This window comes from Falco biarmicus, chromosome W, assembly GCF_023638135.1.
Source record: "Falco biarmicus isolate bFalBia1 chromosome W, bFalBia1.pri, whole genome shotgun sequence".
Taxonomy (NCBI): domain Eukaryota; kingdom Metazoa; phylum Chordata; class Aves; order Falconiformes; family Falconidae; genus Falco; species Falco biarmicus.
In genome coordinates this window covers 22,979,180-23,003,775 of record NC_079310.1, presented here as the reverse complement: position 1 = coordinate 23,003,775, position 24,596 = coordinate 22,979,180, and the positions used below count along the sequence as shown (strand labels likewise).

The window sequence follows — 24,596 nt, the reverse complement described above, 5'->3', positions numbered from 1 at the left end:
CTGCCCTTATCTCAGCCTTTAAGTTTTTTCCATCTTATTTTCTCCTTGCCTTGTCCAGCTGGGAAGGGGGAATGATAGAACAGATTGGTGGGCACCTGGCATCCAGCCAAGGTCAACCCACCACACATTAGCTCAAATTTATGCTTTAAACCTAGGAGAAGCACTTGGAATAGAATTGATCAATTTGATTTTTTCCTTATTCTTTCATTAAAATCTTTATTTGTTAAGAACCACTCATGGCTCAACTTCCAAAATAAGTTACAGCCCAAATCTGTCAGATTTATATAGTCATATACTGTATGAAGTGTTACAAATATAGTCAATAATAGAAGGGTTTTTAGGAATAATTAATTCTATGCTATAAACATGAAAGTTTTGGCCTAAAACATTAATGAGAAATGTTACAAAGCACATGTATATGGCATGTTGTGTTTTGAGAGGAAGCACTGAGGAATGTGGTTTAGTCACCTTGATAATTTTAAAAAAGTATATTTTTATATTTCAAGACTAGTCAAGAAGAGAATTTTATCCTATTGAAAATTCAGAATGAAGACCCATAAGATTACAGGGTTTAAATCAGCTGTCTGTAAAATATTTATGAATATAATGCAGTTAAACTTAATAGCATTAATAGCATTTGCCCCTTTGAATTAATTTTTATTTTATACAAATAAGCTCACATTCTCTACAGGAAAGTAAAATCATCAGAAGTTAAAAGGTGTTGTAGATATGTTGTCTGTATACATATTCACATTATGAATGTGCTTATGCTCAAGTATGGTTATGCCTTATCTCTTCCTACAGGGACATGCTCATTCTTTTTCTTGTCAGGCATGGTAAACCCTGGGTAAGCCCAGCCATAGGCCCATCCACCATTTCTTATGGAACTTAATGAGCAAGGGAAAGATTGAGTAAGTGTGAATCTGTATATAGACAAAAAATATACCTGAAGGTCTTCTGATTTACAGATAAATTGCCATTTTTTTTCCTTCAGGTATTTGTATGCACTTTTTGCACTGTATGCACATTTACTCTGCTGGAGACTTCAGGCAGTACTCCTTAACCTGAATGAGGAACTTCTGGTCTAGGATGGCTCTCAAGAACCAAACCACTTATTTTCAGTGACACAGTACTTGGTAGAAGCATGGATGAAGCTTAAGGTGGCTGTCTTTCATCTCTCTCATTCCCTAGAGATGATAATGTTTGCTCGAGTTCTGATAGAAGTTGCATAAATCACAAATTGGTTTGATTTTAGCACTCCTGTTGTACCACCTGCTAACCAGTGTGATAAATTTTCAGTAGAGCTATACCTAGAAACCTGTCTGCCATGAAGGCAAAAAGGGAAGAGGTCTTCCTAAATGGTCTGTTCAGTCTGAATAGAAAGGTAACATGATGTCTCAGTTGCAATGCAGTGGATCAGGGGCTTTTTTTAGGGGAAAACTTAAGGGGAATGATACTCTTGCTTAGGTAAAACATAAATTTGATGTACAAGGGTAAGCTTGTTAAGTGAGCTGTCTAGTCAACTTGCATTAACAGAATAAATAAACTGTGAGGATCACCAAATACTTAAATGTCTGCTAAGGTAACTTTGTGGTTAACTTTAAAAAGAGAAAATATAATGTTTTGTGTAAGGCTAGATTTACTTTAGCCATCATATTATTTATATGTATCAGTATTACCTCTAGGTTCTCATTTAGACCTGAAATCTTGCATTATTGAAAGAACTGTAAAACAAAAGCCTGAAAGACATATAGATACTTTCTCAGCTAAGGAAACTATCAAGGCAGTTATTTCAAACAATTGTATGCTCAAAGATTGAATGAAGTTAGAGCTATCTCCCAGAAGAGAACCCACAACACATCAAAGTCAGGGTTGACAGTTATTGGTGAGAACAACTATTGACAAGGCAGCAAGAAAAACATGCTAGATATGAGTGCGGCTTCCCTTCTATGTATAACACTTGGAGATGTGAATAAACGGATGTCAGGCTGACAGATGCAAATGTAGATGTCACACACTATGAAAGGAGTATTGTATTTAATGCCAAGGGCAGGAAAGCAACTTGCCAAATGACAACAATGTGTACTTCATTGGAAGAAGTGTTGAAACTAAAAGCAAGATGACACTTTAGCGAGGTAGTAATTATAGGAGTAAACAGGAAGGTGACTGTAATCTTCAACTTCAGAGTTAATCCTTCCTTAATAGTGAAATCTGATATTATGATGTTTAACTTTTTTAAAAGTGGAAACATGAAAAGATATCACCAGGAGTATGCACTAGAGTAAATGAGATATTAATAAGAAAATGTAAGGTTATGCATGTTTATAAACAGAATATAAATAAGAGATTAAAGTTAAAAAAATTTATTGCTATGGGAGCGTGGAGGAAGGGAATACAACTTTCTTTGAAGCCCTTGGCTTTTTTCAAGATATATAATAAGATCTTTAATCTATTCTAGTGCAATGTAATATATCAGATAACCTTCTCCAGTTGTTCCAGGGGCACTGAGTCATAACAGATCTGGCTTGTCCAGTGTGAAGATAGAAATTGTTCCATTCCTGCTGCCAAAAATCTTGCTACATTTTTTATTCATGGAATTTGTGGTGCTGAGCAAGAATGCTATGCCAAGTGATCTGCTGCAGGAAGGTAAATAGATTCAGTGAGTTATTTTATAGAATGGTATAGGGCACAAGAAGACTTTGTCATTGTAATCCAAGATAGTTCACTTCCCCCTATCTGCACATACCCTTGCATGGGTGCCAATGGGGCAGCCAGCTGCGGATCTTGGATCCACAATTCGGATAATAGCACCTGCATTACATCAGCGAGTTTGCTAATGAACAAAACAAGAGATTGCATATGTTAATCAGTGCAAGTTTTATTATCCACCCCTGTGGTGCTTTCTCTTGAGCTTCACCCCTGAGCAGGGCTCTGCTGCATCAGGTCCCCATTTTGACTAGCGTCAGTGTCCCTGTGCTCCCACTGTGGTAATGCTATGCTTTCAATAAAATCAAAGTTTTCACTTGCTGAGTGTTGTGTCTTATCCCTGAGGGATCCACACCTGCTTTTCGCCCATAACAAATGGTTTCCCAAGTTGGTCACAGCAAATTAAAAATTAATGAATTCTGAAACCTGTGGTCTCTTCTTGTTTGGACTCCCTTAGTAAGTCTGTACCCCTTTCACATGCAGCATATTTGTCTGATGGATGCATATTTCTAATTTCTTTTTCAATTCTTTCTGTTTCAGAAGTTAGATAGTTACACTGCTAAGTAAACCAAAATAAGGTCTTTACAAGCATATGATCTTTTTGAATTTTCAAGTACACTTATAGACCAAACTTCATGATTTAGTTGTCTAGTTTTATATGATAAAGAGATATATAGTTTAATGGTATCTTTTTAAAAATCAGATTTAGGTTGGCCTGTCCTTTGGGACTGTGTTTTAGTACCACCAATGTAATTGCTATATAGATTATTTACATTCATTTCAGACATAGCCTAAGATTATGAATAGTTAATTTTCTGTATTGCCATTGCATTGTTTCAAAAGTATCACTGAAACTATGATTCTACCATGCTTCAAAAGTATAGAGGTGTTAATAAGCAGCAATTATGAAAGATTACTACTAGCTGCTCACAATGTAAATATTTCTTCATGATGCTGACATGTGACTGTAAAAGATGAGCACTCCATTCTGCTCTTCAGCATGCACACAAAGATTTGCCAGGTATATCTGAAAAACCAGCTCACTTTTTTCAGTGTAAAAAATTCTAATAGCCTTTCAGTCTGTCATGCTATGTGCATATATATATTTGTGCTATGAATTGAGAAACGACTCTTGCAGAGTTTTTTCTGTTGGTTTGGCTGAACTGAACAATGCCTTGTTGGGAGTCGGGAAGGGGGGGGGGGGCATGGGATGGGGATACCACCAGGTACCAGAGGCATGATTTTACTCCCATTTTATCAATAAGAATTTTACCACAGCAATAGAGGCTGGATAAGGCCTTTTGTGTGGAAAAAGTTCAGTCCTGATAAGTAGCTTCTTATCCTATAGAGAAGAAAGCAGCTCATAAAGATGTTGCTTATCAGCAGAGATTTATAAATACAGGCTTTAATAATATGCAAACCAGACATGCAAATCTGTAAATTTTTTCAAATCTGCATGAGAGCATTTTAAGTTGTGAGCTCAGACTTCTCATGCTTCAGACATTTCTATCTTGAGCCTAACTTCATATGACTGCTGACTGTCCTGGACGTGGTGCAATGCAAATGTTCCTGCACTTCCTGGTTTCCTAAACAGCATGTTTAATGGAAACTTGGGCAATTCTGCAGCACTGTGCCATGGAGACAGTCCTGACACAGCTGAAGATCCTATAGGGAAAAGAAAGGAGGTGGTCATGTAATTGAAGACTATATCATAAAGCATAGTCACCAGTGGGTGTAATTATGGTTGAATGTAATTATGCATCTCCTATCCTTATGTACCTTAATTATAGCACCTCCTAAATTTTGAGTGCTTGCCTTGGAACTCTGGTGAAGTCTAGTGTAGCTCTGCTGGCCTATGAAACACACTATGGCTGTATCAGCTGTGACCCTCTTATTGCTAAAGACAATTACTTGGTTAATGCAAACATCAGTGGGGTTTCTGTTTGTGTTTAACTTTTTTAAGCTAGTTAGTAAAGAAATTTGCCAGTAGAATTTGAAGAAAGTAAAGCTGTTACCAGAAGCTCTGGCTGTCTTGGTTTTTCTAGGGAATGAGAGCCATTAAGGAGGGCTCAGGGTAGCATCTAGGGAGCCCAGGAATTTTGTAAGCTTCTCAGAGCATTTGGAGCAGATAGTATCATTGTCCAAACTGAGTGTCAGAGCAAAACACGGTCCCCAGCAGCCACAGTACTTCCTGCTGGAGTCACGTGGCGTGACAGTTCCCTCCAGCACTCTCTGCCTGGATGATCTTCACTCTTGCCCCTACCTATCTTTATTTGTGGGGGAAAAAACCTCAGTCTTCTCTGAAACGAGCTATGATAAAATGTGTCTCGTGTGCATATATCTCAAGGGCTCTCTATTGGAAGGAAGCTACCCAGACAGTTAGGTCTATGTCATTATGCTGAAAGCAGAGGTTCCATTCACAGCAATGTTTTGCCCTTAATGGAAGAACTTAGCCTAATCTTCATTGTTGGGGTCTGCAGCGGGTCTGAAGAAAAGTTAGTTGACTTCAAAGACTTAGCCGTGTACCTTTAAGACAGCCACAAATTGTCAGGTATGTAAACAGGGTGTGAAGAACCGGAACTTAGAACCGCAGCATACGGGCACCTACAGCAACAGCAAATAGCAAGCAAGAAGGACACAAAAACCTATCAGGGTCTAACACCTGCACTGTCTAAGATATATAAATAGTTTGCATAAACAATAAAGGCCATTTTGTCCGAACCCAGCCATGCAGACATAGTGTTTTTTCAGTCTGCCTCGACCTGCGTCACCACATTTGGTGACCCCGATGTGTCGATGTGATCCCAGTAAAGGGTACCAAAAAGAGACCCTGAGACTATGCCGATGTGACCCCGGTAAGGGGTGTCAGGAGCAGATCCTGAGACGGACCAGCGGGTTGCTGGGGAGGCGGAGCCTGGTGAAGCGGAGTAGCACAGCGAGCAGCTGCAAGATCCCGGGAGAACGTGACACCGGTAAGGTGAGCCACCAGGGACAGCATGGGGACTAAGTTATCTAAAGAAGATACCATGGTGCTATCAATGTGGAAATTAGTATTAGAGAAGCGTGGAATTACTTTAGATGGGCTTCGGTTAAAAAATATGTTATTGTGGGCCAAAACACATGGAGTGGAAGTGTCCCCTGCGACTGCTCTTAGTGTGTGGACCTGGGACAATTTAGGATCAACACTGTCAGAAGCTCTGGAAAAAGGGGACAAAGAGGCGCCGGGGCTTTTGCTTACATGGGGACTGCTTAGACATGCTGTAGGGGGCTTTAATCATCAAGGTGCGAGTGGGGGCTTGCAAAATCTGCAAGATGCAAATGGGGGCTTGCAAAATCATCAAGACACAAGTGGGGGCTTAAAAAGTCAGCAAAATGCAAATGAGGGTGTATCATTCAAACCTCCCCTGTATCCTCCTCCAGAATACAGACAAGAGGATGAGGGGATGGGGGAGGGGGAGAGTCTGTGTCCCTTACCAGATGCCACTCCCCAATGCCCCAAATCCCCTATGTAATGGATGCATATAAGTTTGTTAATTAAAACTTGATCTATGAATTTATCATTTTAACTGCATTTAACATTTAACTGAAGTCTTGCTTAAAGTTGCTTAAGCTAGCAGAAACACAAGGCTGCGGAGGAGTAAGAAAACCCCCTACATCCTGCTCTGCGAGTTCCTGTGGGACTGCACGAGATTGCAGAAGACAGCAGCGAGAGGAGTCAATGAAAGGGCAGAAGAGGAAGACTGTGGTCTTCATCCCACGACCACCAGGAGGCAGGAAAAGACCCCCTAGCAACAGGCAGCGCAGACGCAGAGGACTCCTAAAAGGGACACGTATACCGGAAGGAGAGTATAAAACCACGAACAAAGGAGGGTGTGGTGCGTGCCGTTGGTGGAGCAGGAGACTTCCTGGCCGCTCAGCGCTGTTTTGCTTACTTGTCGCTTGCTTTAATAAATCAAATTTTTTAATTGGGCAGGTAAACTATAACACCCTAAATCTCTCCAACTGCATCGACTTATACTCGATACCGATTCCGAGGACGACAAGCAGAGACCTCGGCGGACCGATCCCAGCCCCCCTGACCCCCCCCAACATTTGTGCCAGCCCACACTCCTGCCTCCTCCGGATGCTCCGGCCCTCCCGCCCGCCCCGTCGGCTGCTCCGGCCCTGCCTGCGCAGGGTGGAAGTGCCGAAAACCCGGATTCGGGTCCAGCTACGACAACGTTATCAGTCACAGGCAATGAAGAAGGTAGAGGTGGTAAAAATCCAGTTTCCAGTGGTACGGTAATGACGCGCGACCCTCGGCGATTTTGGCAGGCTGTAAGAGATGGGGCATTAAGAGACGGGAACTGGGGTTTAGTAGAACAGATAGGCGGACCGCTCCTTGATCTTCCTACTCCTTCCACCGATGCGCCTCAAGCATATCCTATTGTATTGGGAGATGCGGCTGCTGGTAATCCTCACGTTCATACACCATTTGCTTGGAAAGTAGTGCAGGACTTGCAAAAAACTGTTTCTCAGTACGGGGTTACTGTGTTCTGTCATGCAGAAAAGCTGTTAATAATCTACTGTATTACTGCATTTGAAATGTATTTTGCTATTTAAAAAAAGAAAAAAGGGGGGGGGGAATGAAGGGAATGACCCCAGAGGCACGATTAGAGAAAGCATGCTATGTTTTGAACTTTCTTAAAATCCCTGCTGACTATATGGTGCCTCCCATTGTGCGACATTTTGTGTCAATTGGTGACAAGCAGCAAAAGCACAAAGGTGTCTTAGTACGCATGAAAGACCCTCGTACCAGGCATTGGTCAGGACCGCATGAATTGTTAGCTTGGGGAAGAGGTTATGCTTGTGTTTCTACAGATGAAGGTCCGCGATGGATACCTGCTCGCTGTGTGCGGCCTGAGCTTAGCGTGCCAGATTGTAGGAGCGCTGCTGCTGCCAGTCAACCCAACAACTAATGTGTGGCCTCCTTACTGAACCAGTCCTTGTTTGGTGTGCCCTTCCTTGAAGCTGACTTGCAGACATTGTTGCAAAAAAGTGAATGTATGTGGGGAATGAAGAATCTTACTGAAAGCCTTGATATTTGGGATAATTGATTACCTCTGTATAATGTTAACCCAAAAGAAGTTGATATTGTTTGCACTTTGAATGTCGATAGTTGTCTTTATGTAGATGCTAATGTAGTAGGAGGCTATGATGGGACCATGACACCCGCATAAATCAACACGTGAACATGTTGATAAGCATAATGTGCTTAAAAGCAATATAACTTTGGATGAAGCATGTAATGATGTAGTTGATTTACGGAACTGATGGGAACGTATTGCAGCGGTTCTTCTCTTATCCAGAGCAACAGCAGGGAAAGCATTCAAGAGTTAAATCACCTTATTTGTTAGGCAGTTAAGAATGTGAGTCAAATTTGCCACTATTACATACAAAACAGAGCGACTATTGGCTTTTTGTTGTTGGCTCAAGAACGTGGCTGTGAGGATTTTGATGGTATGTGCTGCGTGGATCTTAGGCGCCCCATTGCAGCAACATGTTACCAAAATCTGAGAAAATGTCAGCCTTTTTGGCATCAATTCACTCAATTGGCAGTATTGTTTGTTTGCTATTGCCTTGGTTGCCGTCATGTTTGCAAGGGCCCTGCAGAACATGGCAAACCTGGTACTAGCTGTTCAAAAACAAAAAGGGGGAATTGTTGGGGTCTGCAGTGGGTCTGCAGACAAGTAGTTGACTTCAAAGACTTAGCCGTGTACCTTTAAGACACCCACAAATTGTCAGGTATGGAAACAGGATGTGAAGAACCGGAACTTAGAACCGCAGCATACGGGCACCTACAGCAACAGCAAAGAGCAAGCAAGAAGAAGGACACAAAATCCTATCAGGGTCTGACACCTGTACTGTCTTAGATGCATAAATAATTTGTATGAACAATAAAGGCCATTTTGTCCGAACCCAGCCATGCAGACATAGTGTTTTTTCAGTCTGCCTCGACCCGCGTCACCACACTTCTATAGGGCATATTAAAAATATGACATCATAATCAAATAAGGATCATAAGGATTATGTAGTATTGATTTCTTTCCCATGCTTCTAGAAATATTAACATCTAGATATATTAATTTTTTCTGTGATTAGCGCTGATATATATAATTTTTAATTTTAACTAATATATTTCTTTTGTTTAATTAAAGTTTATTCAGTTCTGAAATTAATATTAACTTTCACTCTTGAACAAGTCTGCTGTCTACAGTGAGATTATACCTATCCTGTTTATTTAAAAGAAATAAGAACAGTAGATAAATCAGAGCTAAATTATGTTATATTGTCTTGGAATTTAAGGAGGAATTGGATTTGAAGATCAGGGCACTTTAATTACTTATGTCAGAATGTAGGACCTTAAGTATTTGCATTTGGTTTATTTATTTCCTTTTAATCTTGGCATTGCTTTTATGGCACAGGCTCAGTTTTCTAATTCTACATATCTAAAATAAAACACAGTTAATACTTGGGCACGCTTTATCTTCCCTAATTTCAAACAAAGAAAGATCAATTTGAGTTCATCGGGCTTTTCCATGCTAAGAGATACCTCACAACTAAACTATACTGTCCTCTACCCAGCAAAACCCTTAGTATACTAATAAAGGATGAAACTCAAATAATGGCCCTACCTTTTCTAGAAAATATATAAAAAAGAGGTTTTGGCGGCTAGCAAACTTGGGGGCAGGGGAAAGAAGAAAGTGTTGTTGATAATAAACTTAATACAGTGCTGCTGTTATTTTACTGACAAATTACATGTTTATTAACCACAACTAATTCCTGTATTGGGAAAGGGAAAGATGTACTCTGTTCTTGGGATACTTATGCTGTAGAGCCTGCCTTGCTCTCCTTGGATCCTTCCACTTACTGAAACAAACCATGTTATTGAGTATCAAACTTTGATAGTGTGTATACATGGAGACAATGGTATGAGGCTAAGACATCTTGTGCCATCCTCTTGTCCTCATTCAGCCTCTTATTATTTTACTAATGTCCTCACACCTGGGATTAAAGGGCCATCTGTTGGGAGAAGGGTTCGCCGGAGTCAAGAAATTACTCAATATGAGTTATGCATCTTGCTCAACTTTATTAGTTTCTAATACTATTTATATAGACTCGATACACATGCATATTCCCAAAGCAAAAATATAATTGGTTATTAGCCTCTAAGCACACGCTGTTCTCACACCCCTAATTATCATGACTAAAATAAGCATTCTATCCATGCAGCTATTTGTGTTACTATGTTTCAGCCTTGCAGTTTGCTACTCCCTATATTCCCATACCGCTCCCTATCTCCCTTGGCCTTGCACCTGCCTTCCCAACAGCTGCAGCTTGTTACAGCCACGGCCTGTTGGCACAACATAATTCTTGGTCTCAGGATTCAAGAATAGCTCAAGGCTACCTTTCTAGTTAACTTCAGCACAGCAACTTCAGCACAATTCTAATTCCAGGCCTATTCTAATACCAGGCCTGGATTGTGCAGATCTTTAGAGATTCTGTGGCCACGCTTCTGCAGCCATTCTTCTACAGCCATCGTGTTACTCCTGTTTTCTGTGTGGCTGCACATTAGCTACAGATTGCTTTGTCAGGTGGGACATGTCTGTCTGGCTGTATTGGGTCTGGTTGAGATGGAGTTAACTTCCCCACAGCAGCCCTCACAGTGCTGTGCTTTGTATTGGTAGCCAGAAAGGTGGTGATAACACACCAGTGTTTTGGCTACTGCTGAGCAGTGCTCCCACAGCATCAAGGCTGTCCCTCCAACCTTTCCCCCTCACCAGTAGGCTGGGGGTGGCAAGATCTTGGGAGGGGACATAGCCAGGACAGCTGACCCAAAGTGACCAAAGGGATATTCCACACCATACCATATCTGCTCAGATATAAAAGCTAAGAGAAAGGAGGAGGAAGGGGGGGAGGGCATTCATTATTTATGACACTTGTCTTCTAGAGCAACCGCTAAGTGTACTGAAGCCCTGCTTCTTGGGAAGTGGCCAAACATCGCCTGCTGATGGGAAGTAGAGAATAACATCTCTTGTTTTCCTTTTCTTCCACGTGCATGACCTTTGCTGTTCCTTCATTAAACTGCCTTTATCTTGACCCACGAGTTTTTTTCATCATATTTTCTCCCCACCCATCCCCCCTTCTGCTGAGGAGGGAAGTGATAGAGCAGCTTGGTGGGTACCTGGTGTCCAGCCAAGGTCATCCTACCACACTGACATGTTCCAAATCTGTAAGCATTGGACTAAAGCAGAGGAGGTGTCTCACTTGTCTTGGTCATCATGCTTTAAAGAAATCTTCTGGGAAGAGAAACATGGGAAAACTGATTCTTTATAAATCTCCACAGCTGCAAAGACAAAAAGGCTTCTCTGCATCCGAGCAGACCAGCTACAGAGACTGATGTCCCATGTCCTGAAAACTCAGAGTTCTCTTCAGTTGGAAAACAAGTAGGCTAAATAAGAGCATATTATGTTATTTATGTCCTTGCAGAGAGATGGCTGTCATCCAAATTTCCCTCATAGACAAATTTAGCAGAACTTTTGGACCCAGCATCTATGGTAAACTGTAGAGGGATTTTTAAAGGACCAAGGACATATGTTACCATTGTCCAGGCTGGACAACCCAGGCCTGTTAGTTGAAGCTGCAGAGCAACTTTAAATTGTCCTGGGAACAAGCAGTGTGAGAAAGAAAACAAGCTCTGCACAAACAAGAAGCCAGGTGCAGAGCAAGTCCTGGGAACCATGGAATCAGCACACTCTCATCGGCACACTCTGATCAGGCGCCTGCAGCATGCTCACCGATCAGCGACACGGACGCCCACGTGGCCAGAAACTTTTATCCAATCACCTGTGTGTAAAGTTGGGTGAACGGTCGGTTTAAGTTATAAATATGACCTGTTTGTTTAATAAAGTAGAGCATGGCATTGGTATGATTGTCGTGACTTGGCCGACTCTCCACGGGGGACCCTCTTCAATTAAGTACCTCAACCTTTTCCTCATCCTTTGTCACTATGTTTCCCTCCTGCATCCAATAAAGGATGCACATTCTCCTTAGCCCTCCTTTTGTTGTTAATGTATTTATAGAAACATTTTTTATTGCCTTTTATGGTAGTAACCAAATTAAGTTCTATTTGGGCTTTGGCCCTTCTAATTTTCTCCTTGAATTACCTCATGACATCTTTCTAGTCCTCCTGAGCTGCCTGCCCCTTCTTCCAAAGGTCATAAACTCCCTTTTTTTTTTTCTTTTTTCCTGAGTTCCAGCCAAAGCACTCTGTTCAACTAGGCTGGTCTTCTTCCCCATGGGCTCATCTTTTGGCACGTAGAGACAGCCTGCTCCTGTGCCATTAAGATGACAAGTATGAGAACTTCAGCCCCTCAAGTAAAAAGCACTGACAATAGATTTAGAATTTCTCACCATAGAGCACTGTAATGGTGCTATAATAAAATTACTAATATTTTATCTCATGAGAACAATTGATCATTCCTGTCTCATACCCAATAATGCATCTTTATCAAAATTAATATGAATGCCTCTGTAATTGATGTCTTCTGTGGTGACGCAAGTCAAGGTGGACTGAAAAAAACACTATGTCTGCATGGCTGGGTTCGGACAAAATGGCCTTTATTGTTCATACAAATTATTTATACATCTAAGACAGTGCAGGTGTCAGACCCTGATAGGTTTTTGTGTTCTTCTTGCTTGCTATTTGCTGTTGCTGTAGGTGCCCGTATGCTGCGGTTCTAAGTTCCGGTTCTTCACATCCTGTTTCCATACCTGACAATTTGTGGGTGTCTTAAAGGTACACGGCTAAGTCTTTGAAGTCAACTACTTGTCTGCAGACCCACTGCAGACCCCAACAATTCCCCCTTTTTGTTTTTGAACAGCTAGTACCAGGTTTGCCATGTTCTGCAGGGCCCTTGCAAACATGACGGCAACCAAGGCAATAGCAAACAAACAATACTGCCAATTGAGTGAATTGATGCCAAAAAGGCTGACATTTTCTCAGATTTTGGTAACATGTTGCTGCAATGGGGCGCCTAAAATCCACGCAGCACATACCATCAAAATCCTCACAGCCACGTTCTTGAGCCAACAACAAAAAGCCAATAGTCGCTCTGTTTTGTATGTAATAGTGGCAAATTTGACTCACATTCTTAACTGCCTAACAAATAAGGTGATTTAACTCTTGAATGCTTTCCCTGCTGTTGCTCTGGATAAGAGAAGAACCGCTGCAATACGTTCCCATCAGTTCCGTAAATCAACTACATCATTACATGCTTCATCCAAAGTTATATTGCTTTTAAGCACATTATGCTTATCAACATGTTCACGTGTTGATTTATGCGGGTGTCATGGTCCCATCATAGCCTCCTACTACATTAGCATCTACATAAAGACAACTATCGACATTCAAAGTGCAAACAATATCAACTTCTTTTGGGTTAACATTATACAGAGGTAATCAATTATCCCAAATATCAAGGCTTTCAGTAAGATTCTTCATTCCCCACATACATTCACTTTTTTGCAACAATGTCTGCAAGTCAGCTTCAAGGAAGGGCACACCAAACAAGGACTGGTTCAGTAAGGAGGCCACACATTAGTTGTTGGGTTGACTGGCAGCAGCAGCGCTCCTACAATCTGGCACGCTAAGCTCAGGCCGCACACAGCGAGCAGGTATCCATCGCGGACCTTCATCTGTAGAAACACAAGCATAACCTCTTCCCCAAGCTAACAATTCATGCGGTCCTGACCAATGCCTGGTACGAGGGTCTTTCATGCGTACTAAGACACCTTTGTGCTTTTGCTGCTTGTCACCAATTGACACAAAATGTCGCACAATGGGAGGCACCACATAGTCAGCAGGGATTTTAAGAAAGTTCAAAACATAGCATGCTTTCTCTAATCGTGCCTCTGGGGTCTATTCCTTCATTCCCATTTATTTATTTATTTATTTATTTAAGTTAGTGCCACTTTATTAATAGACTCACACCAATTTATACCCCCAGCTAAAAATACACACGCTACACAGGCTTTGTTATGTAAAAGGTGACAGGTTAAAACTACTTGTTCACACGCTCCCATCTCCCCTATGATTGGTCCCGGTGTGGTGCCCACACGCTGCTCCCCCCTTGTGCAGGCATCCTGGTTTTTCTCATCTTTCTGTCCAGCTCTCTTATCTCTCTGCGAATACAGTTTCTTTGTCTCCCTTGGCCTTGCATATGTCCTTCACAACACTTGCAGCTTGTTACAGCTTCGGCCTGCTTGGCCTTCTATTACAACAAAGTTACTTGGTCTGGATTGCTCATAATATGTCCGTTGTCTTCCAGCCATTCCACAAATCCCCTTTTTGTTTTTGAGCAATCCAGACCCCTTTTATTATTCTGTTCATAATTCTCATAAAGCAATTCCACACACAGCCCAATATCATTAAAAAGATTACAATGGCAATTAATACCGTTATCCCGTGCAGAAAAAAATCTTTTAACCATCCAGTAATTCCTAAACTCTGTAGCCAGTCCGTTAACCCGTTCTCAGTCTTTATGGCCTGTACATTTTCTCTTAACTCAGCGAGCTGCTTATGAATACAGTTTGAGTGATCAGTCAAATTCATACAACACTTTCCTTAGCACTGTTCACTATAGGCTACTCTTTACTGTTCGTGCTGTTTCCTTATCTTCTAGAGGTGAGATCACATTCCTCCTTTGTTTCTGTCTCATCCTAGTTTCTACTCATACTCCCTTAAAGTTATTTAACTCTTTGCTGCAGGATCTCAGCTGCACATCGTCAAAGCAAGGCCAAAACTGCACATTATCAATGTCAAAACAATCCACTGTCTCTGTTCCGTACAATTCTACAATTCTTTTTTTTTTAAACACCAAAATACATTTCAACTGCGGCAATACAGTAGATTATAAACAGCTTTTCTGCATGACAGAACACAGTAACCCCGTACTGAGAAACAGTTTTTTGCAAGTCCTGCACTACTTTCCAAGCAAATGGTGTATGAACGTGAGGATTACCAGCAGCCGCATCTCCCAATACAATAGGATATGCTTGAGGCGCATCGGTGGAAGGAGTAGGAAGATCAAGGAGCGGTCCGCCTATCTGTTCTACTAAACCCCAGTTCCCGTCTCTTAATGCCCCATCTCTTACAGCCTGCCAAAATCGCCGAGGGTCGCGCGTCATTACCGTACCACTGGAAACTGGATTTTTACCACCTCCACCTTCTTCATTGCCTGTGACTGATAACGTTGTCGTAGCTGGACCCGAATCCGGGTTTTCGGCACTTCCACCCTGCGCAGGCAGGGCCGGAGCAGCCGACGGGGCGGGCGGGAGGGCCGGAGCATCCGGAGGAGGCAGGAGTGTGGGCTGGCACAAATGTTGGGGGGGGTCAGGGGGGCTGGGATCGGTCCGCCGAGGTCTCTGCTTGTCGTCCTCGGAATCGGTATCGAGTATAAGTCGATGCAGTTGGAGAGATTTAGGGGATTCGGGGCATTGGGGAGTGGCGTCTGGTAAGGGACACAGACTCTCCCCCTCCCCCACCCCCTCATCCTCTTGTCTGTCCTCTTCTGGAGGGGGATACGTGGGAGGACTTTTTAAGCCCCCGCTTGCGTCTTGTGGACTTTGCAAGCTCCCACTCGCATTTTGCTGATTTTGCAAGCCCCCATTTGCGTCTTGCGGATTTTGCAAGCCCCCTACAGCATGTCTAAGCAGTCCCCATGTAAGCAAAAGCCCCGGCGCCTTTTCGTCCCCTTTCTCCAGAGCTTCTGACAGTGTTGATCCTAAATTGTCCCAGGTCCACACACTAAGAGCAGTCGCAGGGGACACTTCCACTCCATGTGTTTTGGCCCACAATAACATATTTTTTAACCGAAGCCCATCTAAAGTAATTCCACGCTTCTCTAATACTAATTTCCACATTGATAGCACCATGGTATCTTCTTTAGATAACTTAGTCCCCATGCTGTCCCTGGTGGCTCACCTTACCGGTGTCACGTTCTCCCGGGATCTTGCAGCTGCTCGCTGTGCTACTCCGCTTCACCAGGCTCCGCCTCCCCAGCAACCCGCTGGTCCGTCTCAGGATCTGCTCCTGACACCCCTTACCGGGGTCACATCGGCATAGTCTCAGGGTCTCTTTTTGGTACCCTTTACTGGGATCACATCGACACATCGGGGTCACCAAATGTGGTGACGCAGGTCGAGGCAGACTGAAAAAACACTATGTCTGCATGGCTGGGTTCGGACAAAATGGCCTTTATTGTTTATACAAATTATTTATACATCTTAGACAGTGCAGGTGTTAGACCCTGATAGGTTTTTGTGTCCTTCTTGCTTGCTATTTGCTGTTGCTGTAGGTGCCCGTATGCTGCGGTTCTAAGTTCCGGTTCTTCACACCCTGTTTACATACCTGACAATTTGTGGCTGTCTTAAAGGTACACGGCTAAGTCTTTGAAGTCAACTAACTTGTCTGCAGACCCGCTGCAGACCCCAACAAAAAACAATTGGTGAGACAGCGACATTATGTTTGTCCCTTTCAAGAGTCCAGTGGTCTGAACAGTGTATATATTTTTTTTTCAGCATAACAAGGTTTTATTACTGCTTTTCCCTATTCTTACTACTGTTGTTTGTTATGTTTGTGTGTTTCTACTTTTCCAAGATTAGATTGAAAGGCCTCCAGGCTTCTTCTCATTAAGTGCTCAGGTAGTGACTTGAACAGTGGATTTTAAGGTGCTTTGAATCAGTACTTCCGGACATCACTGCAATATAAATATCAAATAATAATTTCTGAAAGTAATAACTGCCTGAAAGACATAACATTGTTTTTAACTAGATTTTGAAACTTCTGGCATGATCACTGCCTGGAATGTACAAATGGAGGCAACTGAAATGAGCAGTTAGGAAAATAAGAGAGATCTGCAGGAGTGCAGCTAATTGTTAGGAGCAGAGAAATTTAAAATGCCCACAGCAACACTGCAAGTTATACTCTCTCACCTTAGAACCAGAAGCAAGCTATATCTTGTGCAAGTTTTCACAGTAGCAGCATATTAACCACAGAAAACAAGTAGATTTACTGGCCGATGTTCCTTTTTCAAGATTGCCAGCCTGAGTAGTCCGTAAGATGGGCAAACTGAATACCTGTCCTGGTACCCTTGGATGTATCCAGCCAACACTCAGGCTCTTGATTAGGCACTCAGGCAAAGCTGAAGGTAGAGAAGGAACTGAAAAAGAGTACAGTTGTTTCTCTCCTTTAATAAAATACTGATACACCTATATCAGTGGTTTTCAGATGGAGGTGGCTGCTACTCATAAATAATTGTGCAAATTGGTAGGATGGGGCAACCAATGTTTGAAACTGTTTTAAAATTTCTCCTTCATACCAGTATGTCAGCCTGTTCATGAACTGCTTGTGGGAAGGTGTTTGAGAGAACTGTGCCACTAAACCTACTCTGTATCTAAAAGATACACATCTTTATCACCTGAACTTCTCCACTGATTTCCATCGCTTATTCAATATTTACTGCCCTTCCCGTACTAGAATATGAATATCATCATTCTAGATAACGTGGCTGACTAAAAGTGACAATACAAATTACCCTGTATAGGAAACCACAAATCAACACACTCTTCACAAAATCAGCCAGCATGCAACACACTAGAAAAAGTCTCTAGAACTGCCCTGCAAGAATCAGGCTGTGTGTTTGAATTATCCACCTGAATACCATCTATGAATCTAACAACGCAGAAACAAAACCCTTACTGACAGTATGTTCCTGTCTATTACATACTATTCAATGCTGGTATGTATACAGAAAATTGTTAAATAATTATAGCATCTACTAAAACACATCCTTGAAGAATTCTTCCTTGAGCCCTTTTCCACTTCTCTTTTCAAACAATGCTTCCAGTATTAAACTCACAATCCAAAAGCAAATTTCCCCTGTACTAACAAACACCCATCAGAAACAAACCTTGCTGGAGCAGCAAATGCAAAATTCACAAATACTAATGTATTTAACATAATTGATTTCAGTGCCCCAAAGAACTATTAATTTCCATGAGTCTTGTTCATACACTTTTTAAAATGTGATATATTGCACTAAACACATCACATACCCTCATGAGAATTGTGTGCATGAAACTAATCAGCCACTATTCATGAACTCACACAGATACCTGATCAAGGACAGAACACAGAAAAGGATAGGAGAATATTTTTGTCATAAAGAAAATATTCCATCTCTTGCACAGTCCAGATGCTCACAGGGGACCTACAAGTCATATTTAAAAAAATAATCCTGGGAACTAAATTCTTAACAGTGGAAAAACAAACTGTGGACTCACTAGCAACATTGTTTTAAAAGCTTACAGTTTTCTTGCTGATTCGTCCCTGTACATTCATGTTAGCAACTGTTTTCTCTCCAGTGGTTTAATTGATTAAAATAATTTTATTATACTAAGAAAAAATGTCCCACTTGTATTTAGTTTGGATTTTGCTACTTGTCAGATCTTATTAATGGATGTCAGTCAAGTCTAAAAGTTTGTTTGTTTTCTCCAGTTCCATCAGTTTGTCTAATTAAAGATAGCACCTCTTCTACAAACCTTGTCTCATATCACACAGTATAATAGCCACAGCATCATAACTGCACTCTCAAAATGCACAGAAATGAGATAAACTTTCAATTGAAACACTTCTCCTACTTTTACAGCAAATGAAATAGATATAGGAGGAAGAGAAAAATAATACAATAAATTTTAACTTCAGATAAAGACAGATCACTATATAAACGTTGAAAAGCAGTGCATTAAGGGCTTCATAACAGCAACTGTATTTTGCACTGGATGTCTTTCCATTAACTGATAGGTTTCTGTGCCATCTGCATTAAGATTTAAGTGCATTTGCCTCACCAACAGTAAAGAACAAGGCTATCTTTTTTTCTTGCTTAAATCTTTTCTATGCAGATTCAAAGAGGGGCTGTAGTGGGTTTGTGTGGCAAGGGTTTGGTACCAGGGGGGCTACAGGGGTGGCATCTGTAAGAAGATGCTAGAAGCATTGCCTATGCCCAATGGAACCAATGCCAGCTGACTCCAAGACAGACCCACCACTGGCCAAGGCTGAACCAATCAGCAATGGTGGTAGTGTCTCTGAGATAACATATTTAAGAAGAAAAAAAAATATATATATCTGTGCAACAATTGCAGCTGGAGAGAGGAGTGAAAATATGTCAGAGCAACAACTCTGCAGACACCAAGGTCAGTGAAGAAGGAGGGGGAGGAAGTGCTCCAGGCACCGGAGCAGAGATTCCCCTGCAGCCCATGGTGAAGACCATGGTGAGGCAAACTGTCTCCCTGCAGCCCATGTTGGTCCATGATGGAGCAGATATCCACCTGCAGCCCATGGAGGTCCCCACGCCAGAGCAGGTGGATGCCTGAAGGAGGCTGTGACCTGTGGGAAGCCCATGCTGAAGCAGGGTTGCTGGCAAGACTTGTGACCCTGTGGGGGACCCATGCTGGAGCAGTCTGTTCCTTCTGAAGGACTGCACCCTGTGGAAGGGACCCATGCTGAAGCAGTTTGTGAAGAACTGCAGACCATGGGAAGGACTCACATTGGAGAAGTTCATGGAGGACTGCCTCCCATGGGAGGGATCTCCACACTGGAGCAGGGGAAGAATGTGAGGAGGAATGAGCAGCAGAGACAACATGTGATGAACTGACCATAACCCCATTCTCTGTCCCCCTGTGCGGCTCAGGGGGAGGAGGTAGAGAAATCGTGAGTGAAGTTGAGCCCAGGAAGAAGGGAGGGGTGGGAGGAAAGTATTTTTAAGTTTTGATTTTAGTTCTCATTATCTTACTCTGGTTTGAATGGTAATAAATTAAATTTATTTCCCCAAGTTGAGTCTGTTTTGCCTGTGATGGTAACTGCTGAGTGATCTCCCTGTCCTTAGCATGACCCATGAGCTTTTTGTTATATTTTCCCTTCCCTTGTACGGTTGAGGAGGAAAGTGATAGAGTGGTTTTGGTGGGCGCCTGGCATCCAGCCAAGGTCAAATCATCACATCTTGCCAAAGTTATGTATCTGTTTAATCTGAATGTACACTGTCTAATCACAACACTTTGAAATATGTTCATGAAAAATGTGTTGAGTTAATGCTGTCATGATGCTCACTTTTAAACTCTGCTATGTTGCTAATAGCATGGTTAATCAGAATCTATGCATTTTCTCAACCTTAGTTTAACAAATTATTTAAAATATTTTATTTATATAAATCACAATAAAGAGTAGTTGCAGCTCTAGACAAAAGTGCTCTTAGAAACACTTGGTAAAGCCACTTCTCTGTTGAGAGCTTTTGCTTTTTTGCAGGCATGGTGATAAGTTAATATATATAATTTTTACCTTTGTGGCCTGAAAAGTCAATATTTCCTTACTGATTTAGTATATTACTCATATCTGCCATGTAAGTCTTATATTAAAATATCCTTTTGATGGATGAAACTAGTAGATGAAACCTGTGAATTAAAACATTAAAAATATACTTTCATTTCATTGTTTGCAACTCTCATGTCTTAGAACTCCGGACAGATATAACTGAAAATGTCTGTTTTAAATTTTAAAAAGCCACTCTGAAACAATTCTTCCCACAGGAAAATGAAAAATGTCTATAATGGTTTTCAGTTACACTAGTCATACAAGGGCGATCTTTTATATTTTGTTGTTCAAAGGAGAAGGGATAAAATACTAAAAAAAGGAGAATGTTTCTAAACACTTAGAATATGCCTTTCATATTTTTCAGGTGGGGAGAAGAAAGGGAAAAAACTAAAGAAAGTGAACTGAAGACTTCATAAAGAAGAGAAACGGGGAAAACAAACTGATTCTCCTTTAATTACACTTAAAATTGAATATCTTATATGATGAAAAAAATCTACAAATGTTTTAACAGATTCTGAAAAAAGTCATTATTTTCCGCAAACTAAAGTTATCTTTTATCATGAGCCCTATTTTACAGATGGAGGACAATCAAAAGGATTGTTTTTTGAACCCTACTAAAAATATTTCATGGTAGTTTTTCTACAAAACAAAAACTCTTTACTTAAAGTACAATCTATTAGTCTGACAGGCCTAGAGGCAGGATAGTTCATCTCACTGGACTGTCTGTATCTTCTTGCTTCAAAGGGATTTAACCTGTAGTTCCAAAAATGGCAGTCCATAAGAAATTCAACCTTAAATATCATTGAGCCAACACTGAATCCAGGAATTCACATATTGTTAGTCCTTATTTTTACATGACCGATATTATTCACAGAAAATAAGATGACAAGAAAAAAGGAATTTAAGTGTGCACATATGTACAACAGTGTTGCTAAAAACTACTAAAAGATTTGGATTATCAGTGTTAGCCCCTTGTAAGAAAAAATAATGGTCAGAATAGAGATGAGGAAGTAATAAAATGTAAAATAAATACAATTCACCCTACAGTTAGAGAAATCTGTATTTATTTAATGGATAGCATGATGGGTACCATTATCATAAATGTGCCTACATAGAATAATTCTGGAATTATATTTGTGATAACATTTATAGTGTCTATTTACACATCACCTATTCACTAACTTGTTACTCCAGAACTCATTCTCATGGGTTTTCATCAGCTTAAAAAAATCCACCATAATTAATTTTAAACAAACTTGCCACAGAAATTCTTCTTTCCTACCAGTGAAGAGAGAAGAGCGATAGTTTTCCTACAGGATGCAGCACTAATTACTGACATTGTATCTCAGGAGAATTATTGAGATGAGTCCTCATCATGGGGTTAACCAAAAGGTTTTATTAAACAATGATTAAACAGCAGCCAAAACCTCTACTACTTACTACACATTTAATAATTAAGCTATTGTTTGATGTGTAAAAAATGTCTCTTACCTCACTGTAGACATCAGATGCTGTGGTGAAAATTTATTAAATTGATTACTGCTTATGAAAAAGCCTTTGTCTTTAATTAGGGATCGCTTAACTTGGACAGGGAGCTCAAGGACAACTTTAATGAGCAGGTGGTGTTTGTCTTGAGCCCCCCGAACAAGCAAGATATGAGCAGGACCATCCAGACAATAAATATTGTGTGCAGCTGTGTCATGACAGTAACTCCACCATGCTCAGGTGTCTGGCCAAGATCCCTGGCATGTGTGAAACTTACAAATCATGAGACAGTGCATGCTTGCACTTAGCCTAAACTTAAAAGTTTGCATACACTAGGTGTGTAAACTATTTTTGTTTTTCACTGAATATAAAGGCAGGCAAGCTCCAGGACTGGGCCAGAAGCCTCACATACAGGTGGACGCACTGCATAGGAATTTTCCCAGTTACAGAGAGACTCCTGGCACAGGCTGCAACAGGGCTTCCCAGCCAAAGTGTGGGCCTGGATGATGTTAAGGTGGTGATTGGTGATGTATCCTTTTCTTAGTCTCTGTGACACTTTGCAGTAACAATCTGATGCTTTGCTTCTATTGCTCTTTTATCATATTGTGCATAATAACTAGTACTGTTTCCTTTTATCATATTGCATGTTGTTTTCATTTATTATATTGTAATGTAATAAACTGCATTTATTCTTATATTTTATTTTGAATTCATTTTTGCTTGGTGTCCAGTCAATCAGCAAAACAGATGCTGGGTAAGGGATCTCTCAACCTTGAGGAGTAACCTTGAGAAAGCCTCCCTACTTAAGGGAAGATCACTGCCATGCAGTTCACTGCTGTGCAGGAGAGCTTAACAGACCCTGATGGCTGCAGATATTTATAGTGTAAAGTGGTTGGCTTTTAATCAAGTTTTCTGCTGTGTTCATGCAGTTTCTGACACTTATCAGCCCAGTCTCCAGCCCAAACTGGTTTTGTGGTTTGGTGCTGGGTTTTCACTGATGTGGTACAACAAAGCTAACTTCAGTTAGGCCTACTTGTTGAGCAACTGCCTGAATCAAAGTATAGTTAGTTCAAACAGGAGGAGTGCACCCATCACACCTTGGAAGAGCAATATAACCAGTATAGAACTACTATATAGATAGCATAACTGATTTCCTATAGAAAAGCTATTCCAGGTCTGATTAGAAGTTGGTACGGTATTCTTCTAGGATTGCGTTTTGGACACAAATATCCTCAGCAGCATTCATTGTTACCCTTTTTAGATCGAAGAACCTTACCAAAGGCAGTTCAAAACCATCATGAGTGCATAGGCAAAATTCTGAGCAAATAGCTTATTTTAGGCAACCTCATAGTTGGCTTTTTTCTGACAACTTTACTTTTAACTCTTTGTCTGTAGCGTGGCCAGAAGCAGCTCTGCAGGAGCTTGTGAGCAAAGGACTGATGGTTATGAGCTATAGATGTCCATGTCCTCACGTGGCATGGCTGCAGTTTTCATTCCTTTCCATTTGTTTTGACCAGTGCAAGATTTATGTGGGGCCATCAGCTGTCAAAACAGACTCTTAGGCTAAGAGGCTGCAGCATAGCTTAAAGCCAGAATTAAGGAGACTATCCAGGAGCAAAGCAGTCCAAAACAGGCAAGAGTAAAGGTCCCTTAACATCACCTTTTTGTCTTTTCTCCTCCTGTGAAACACTACCAAGTATTCCTCGGTCAGAATTCAGGAGCAGACCCATGGTAACCAAGTTAGAAAAATACAAACAAAAAGTCACAATAAAATGTTTAAAAATAGCACTAAAACATTCCTAACTATTTCTGGAACACAGCATATACAAAATAGGTTGTGGTGTTAAAAAGGTTTTCTATTAGTACTTGCATAATACTCCAAAATGGAGTTAGATTTATGGTGGAACTTGATCTTAAAGATCTTTCCCAATCAAAATGATTCTATGAAAACTTAGTCACACAATACATTTCTGTTCATTGCTCTATTTGATTTGACAATTTGAAAAAATAATGCAACCAAATATAGGGAAAACATATTTATATGGTGTAATGTGGTGATGCAAGTTGAGGCGGGCTTAAAAGAAACACTATGTCTGCGTGGCTGGGTTCGGACAAAATGGCCTTTATTGTTTATGCAAACTATTTATATATCTTAGACAGTGCAGGTGTTAGACCCTGATAGGTTTTTGTGTCCTTCTTGCTTGCTATTTGCTGTTGCTGTAGGTGCCCGTATGCTGCGGTTCTAAGTTCCGGTTCTTCACACCCTGTTTACATACCTGACAATCTGTGGCTGTCTTAAAGGTACACGGCTAAGTCTTTGAGGTCAACTAACTTATCTGCAGACCCGCTGCAGACCCCAACAGTGTACTGCAATATTTAATCAAGGTAAATTTGGGATTGTATCAAAGTTAAATTGAACAGAGGTAGTTTACTTAGCTTCTCTTTAAATATAGTAGATAGTCATTATGCATTTAGGAAATAAAAATTGAATTTTAAATGCCAAAACTATTATTTTACAGCTGTTTTGTCCCTCATCCCAACATGGAAAATTATGCCTTCTGATAGAAAGCTTAGAAATAACTAGATTAATAGGATATGGAAAATTTAGAATAATTAAAACTCTCATTGTATGTACAAAGAGGAACTTCACAATACGACTTTGCAAATTAGGCCCGGTCCTGGGGCCCTTTGTACTGATAAGGTGGACCTGGGATGCTCTGTGTGCTGATAAGACGACACTGGTATGTGAACATCTGTGCCTTGAGATAGGAAAACTGGATCTGTCCTGTTTTATGGTTTGGAAGAAACTTGAGACACGACTGAGTCTGCGCAAAGAGTGAAGGTGAAAAGTTCAGAGTGAGGGAGACTACTAAGCCTTCATCCTCAAAGACCCCCAGGACCTCCACCAGGAGACAGTGTGCAAGTGCAAATGGGAGGA

At 41.0% G+C, this 24,596-nt stretch overlaps 1 long non-coding RNA gene across 1 annotated transcript; it reads right to left on the bottom strand.

Moving 5' to 3' along the window:
• Positions 1–667: 667 nt before the first annotated feature.
• On the bottom strand, positions 668–6,835 carry LOC130141875 (uncharacterized). The gene is made up of 3 exons (XR_008819219.1): positions 5,233–6,835; positions 2,747–2,833; positions 668–2,636 (listed from the first exon to the last, which is right to left on the bottom strand). It is a non-coding gene; the product is annotated as an uncharacterized LOC130141875 (long non-coding RNA).
• Between the last annotated feature and the right edge of the window lie 17,761 nt (positions 6,836–24,596).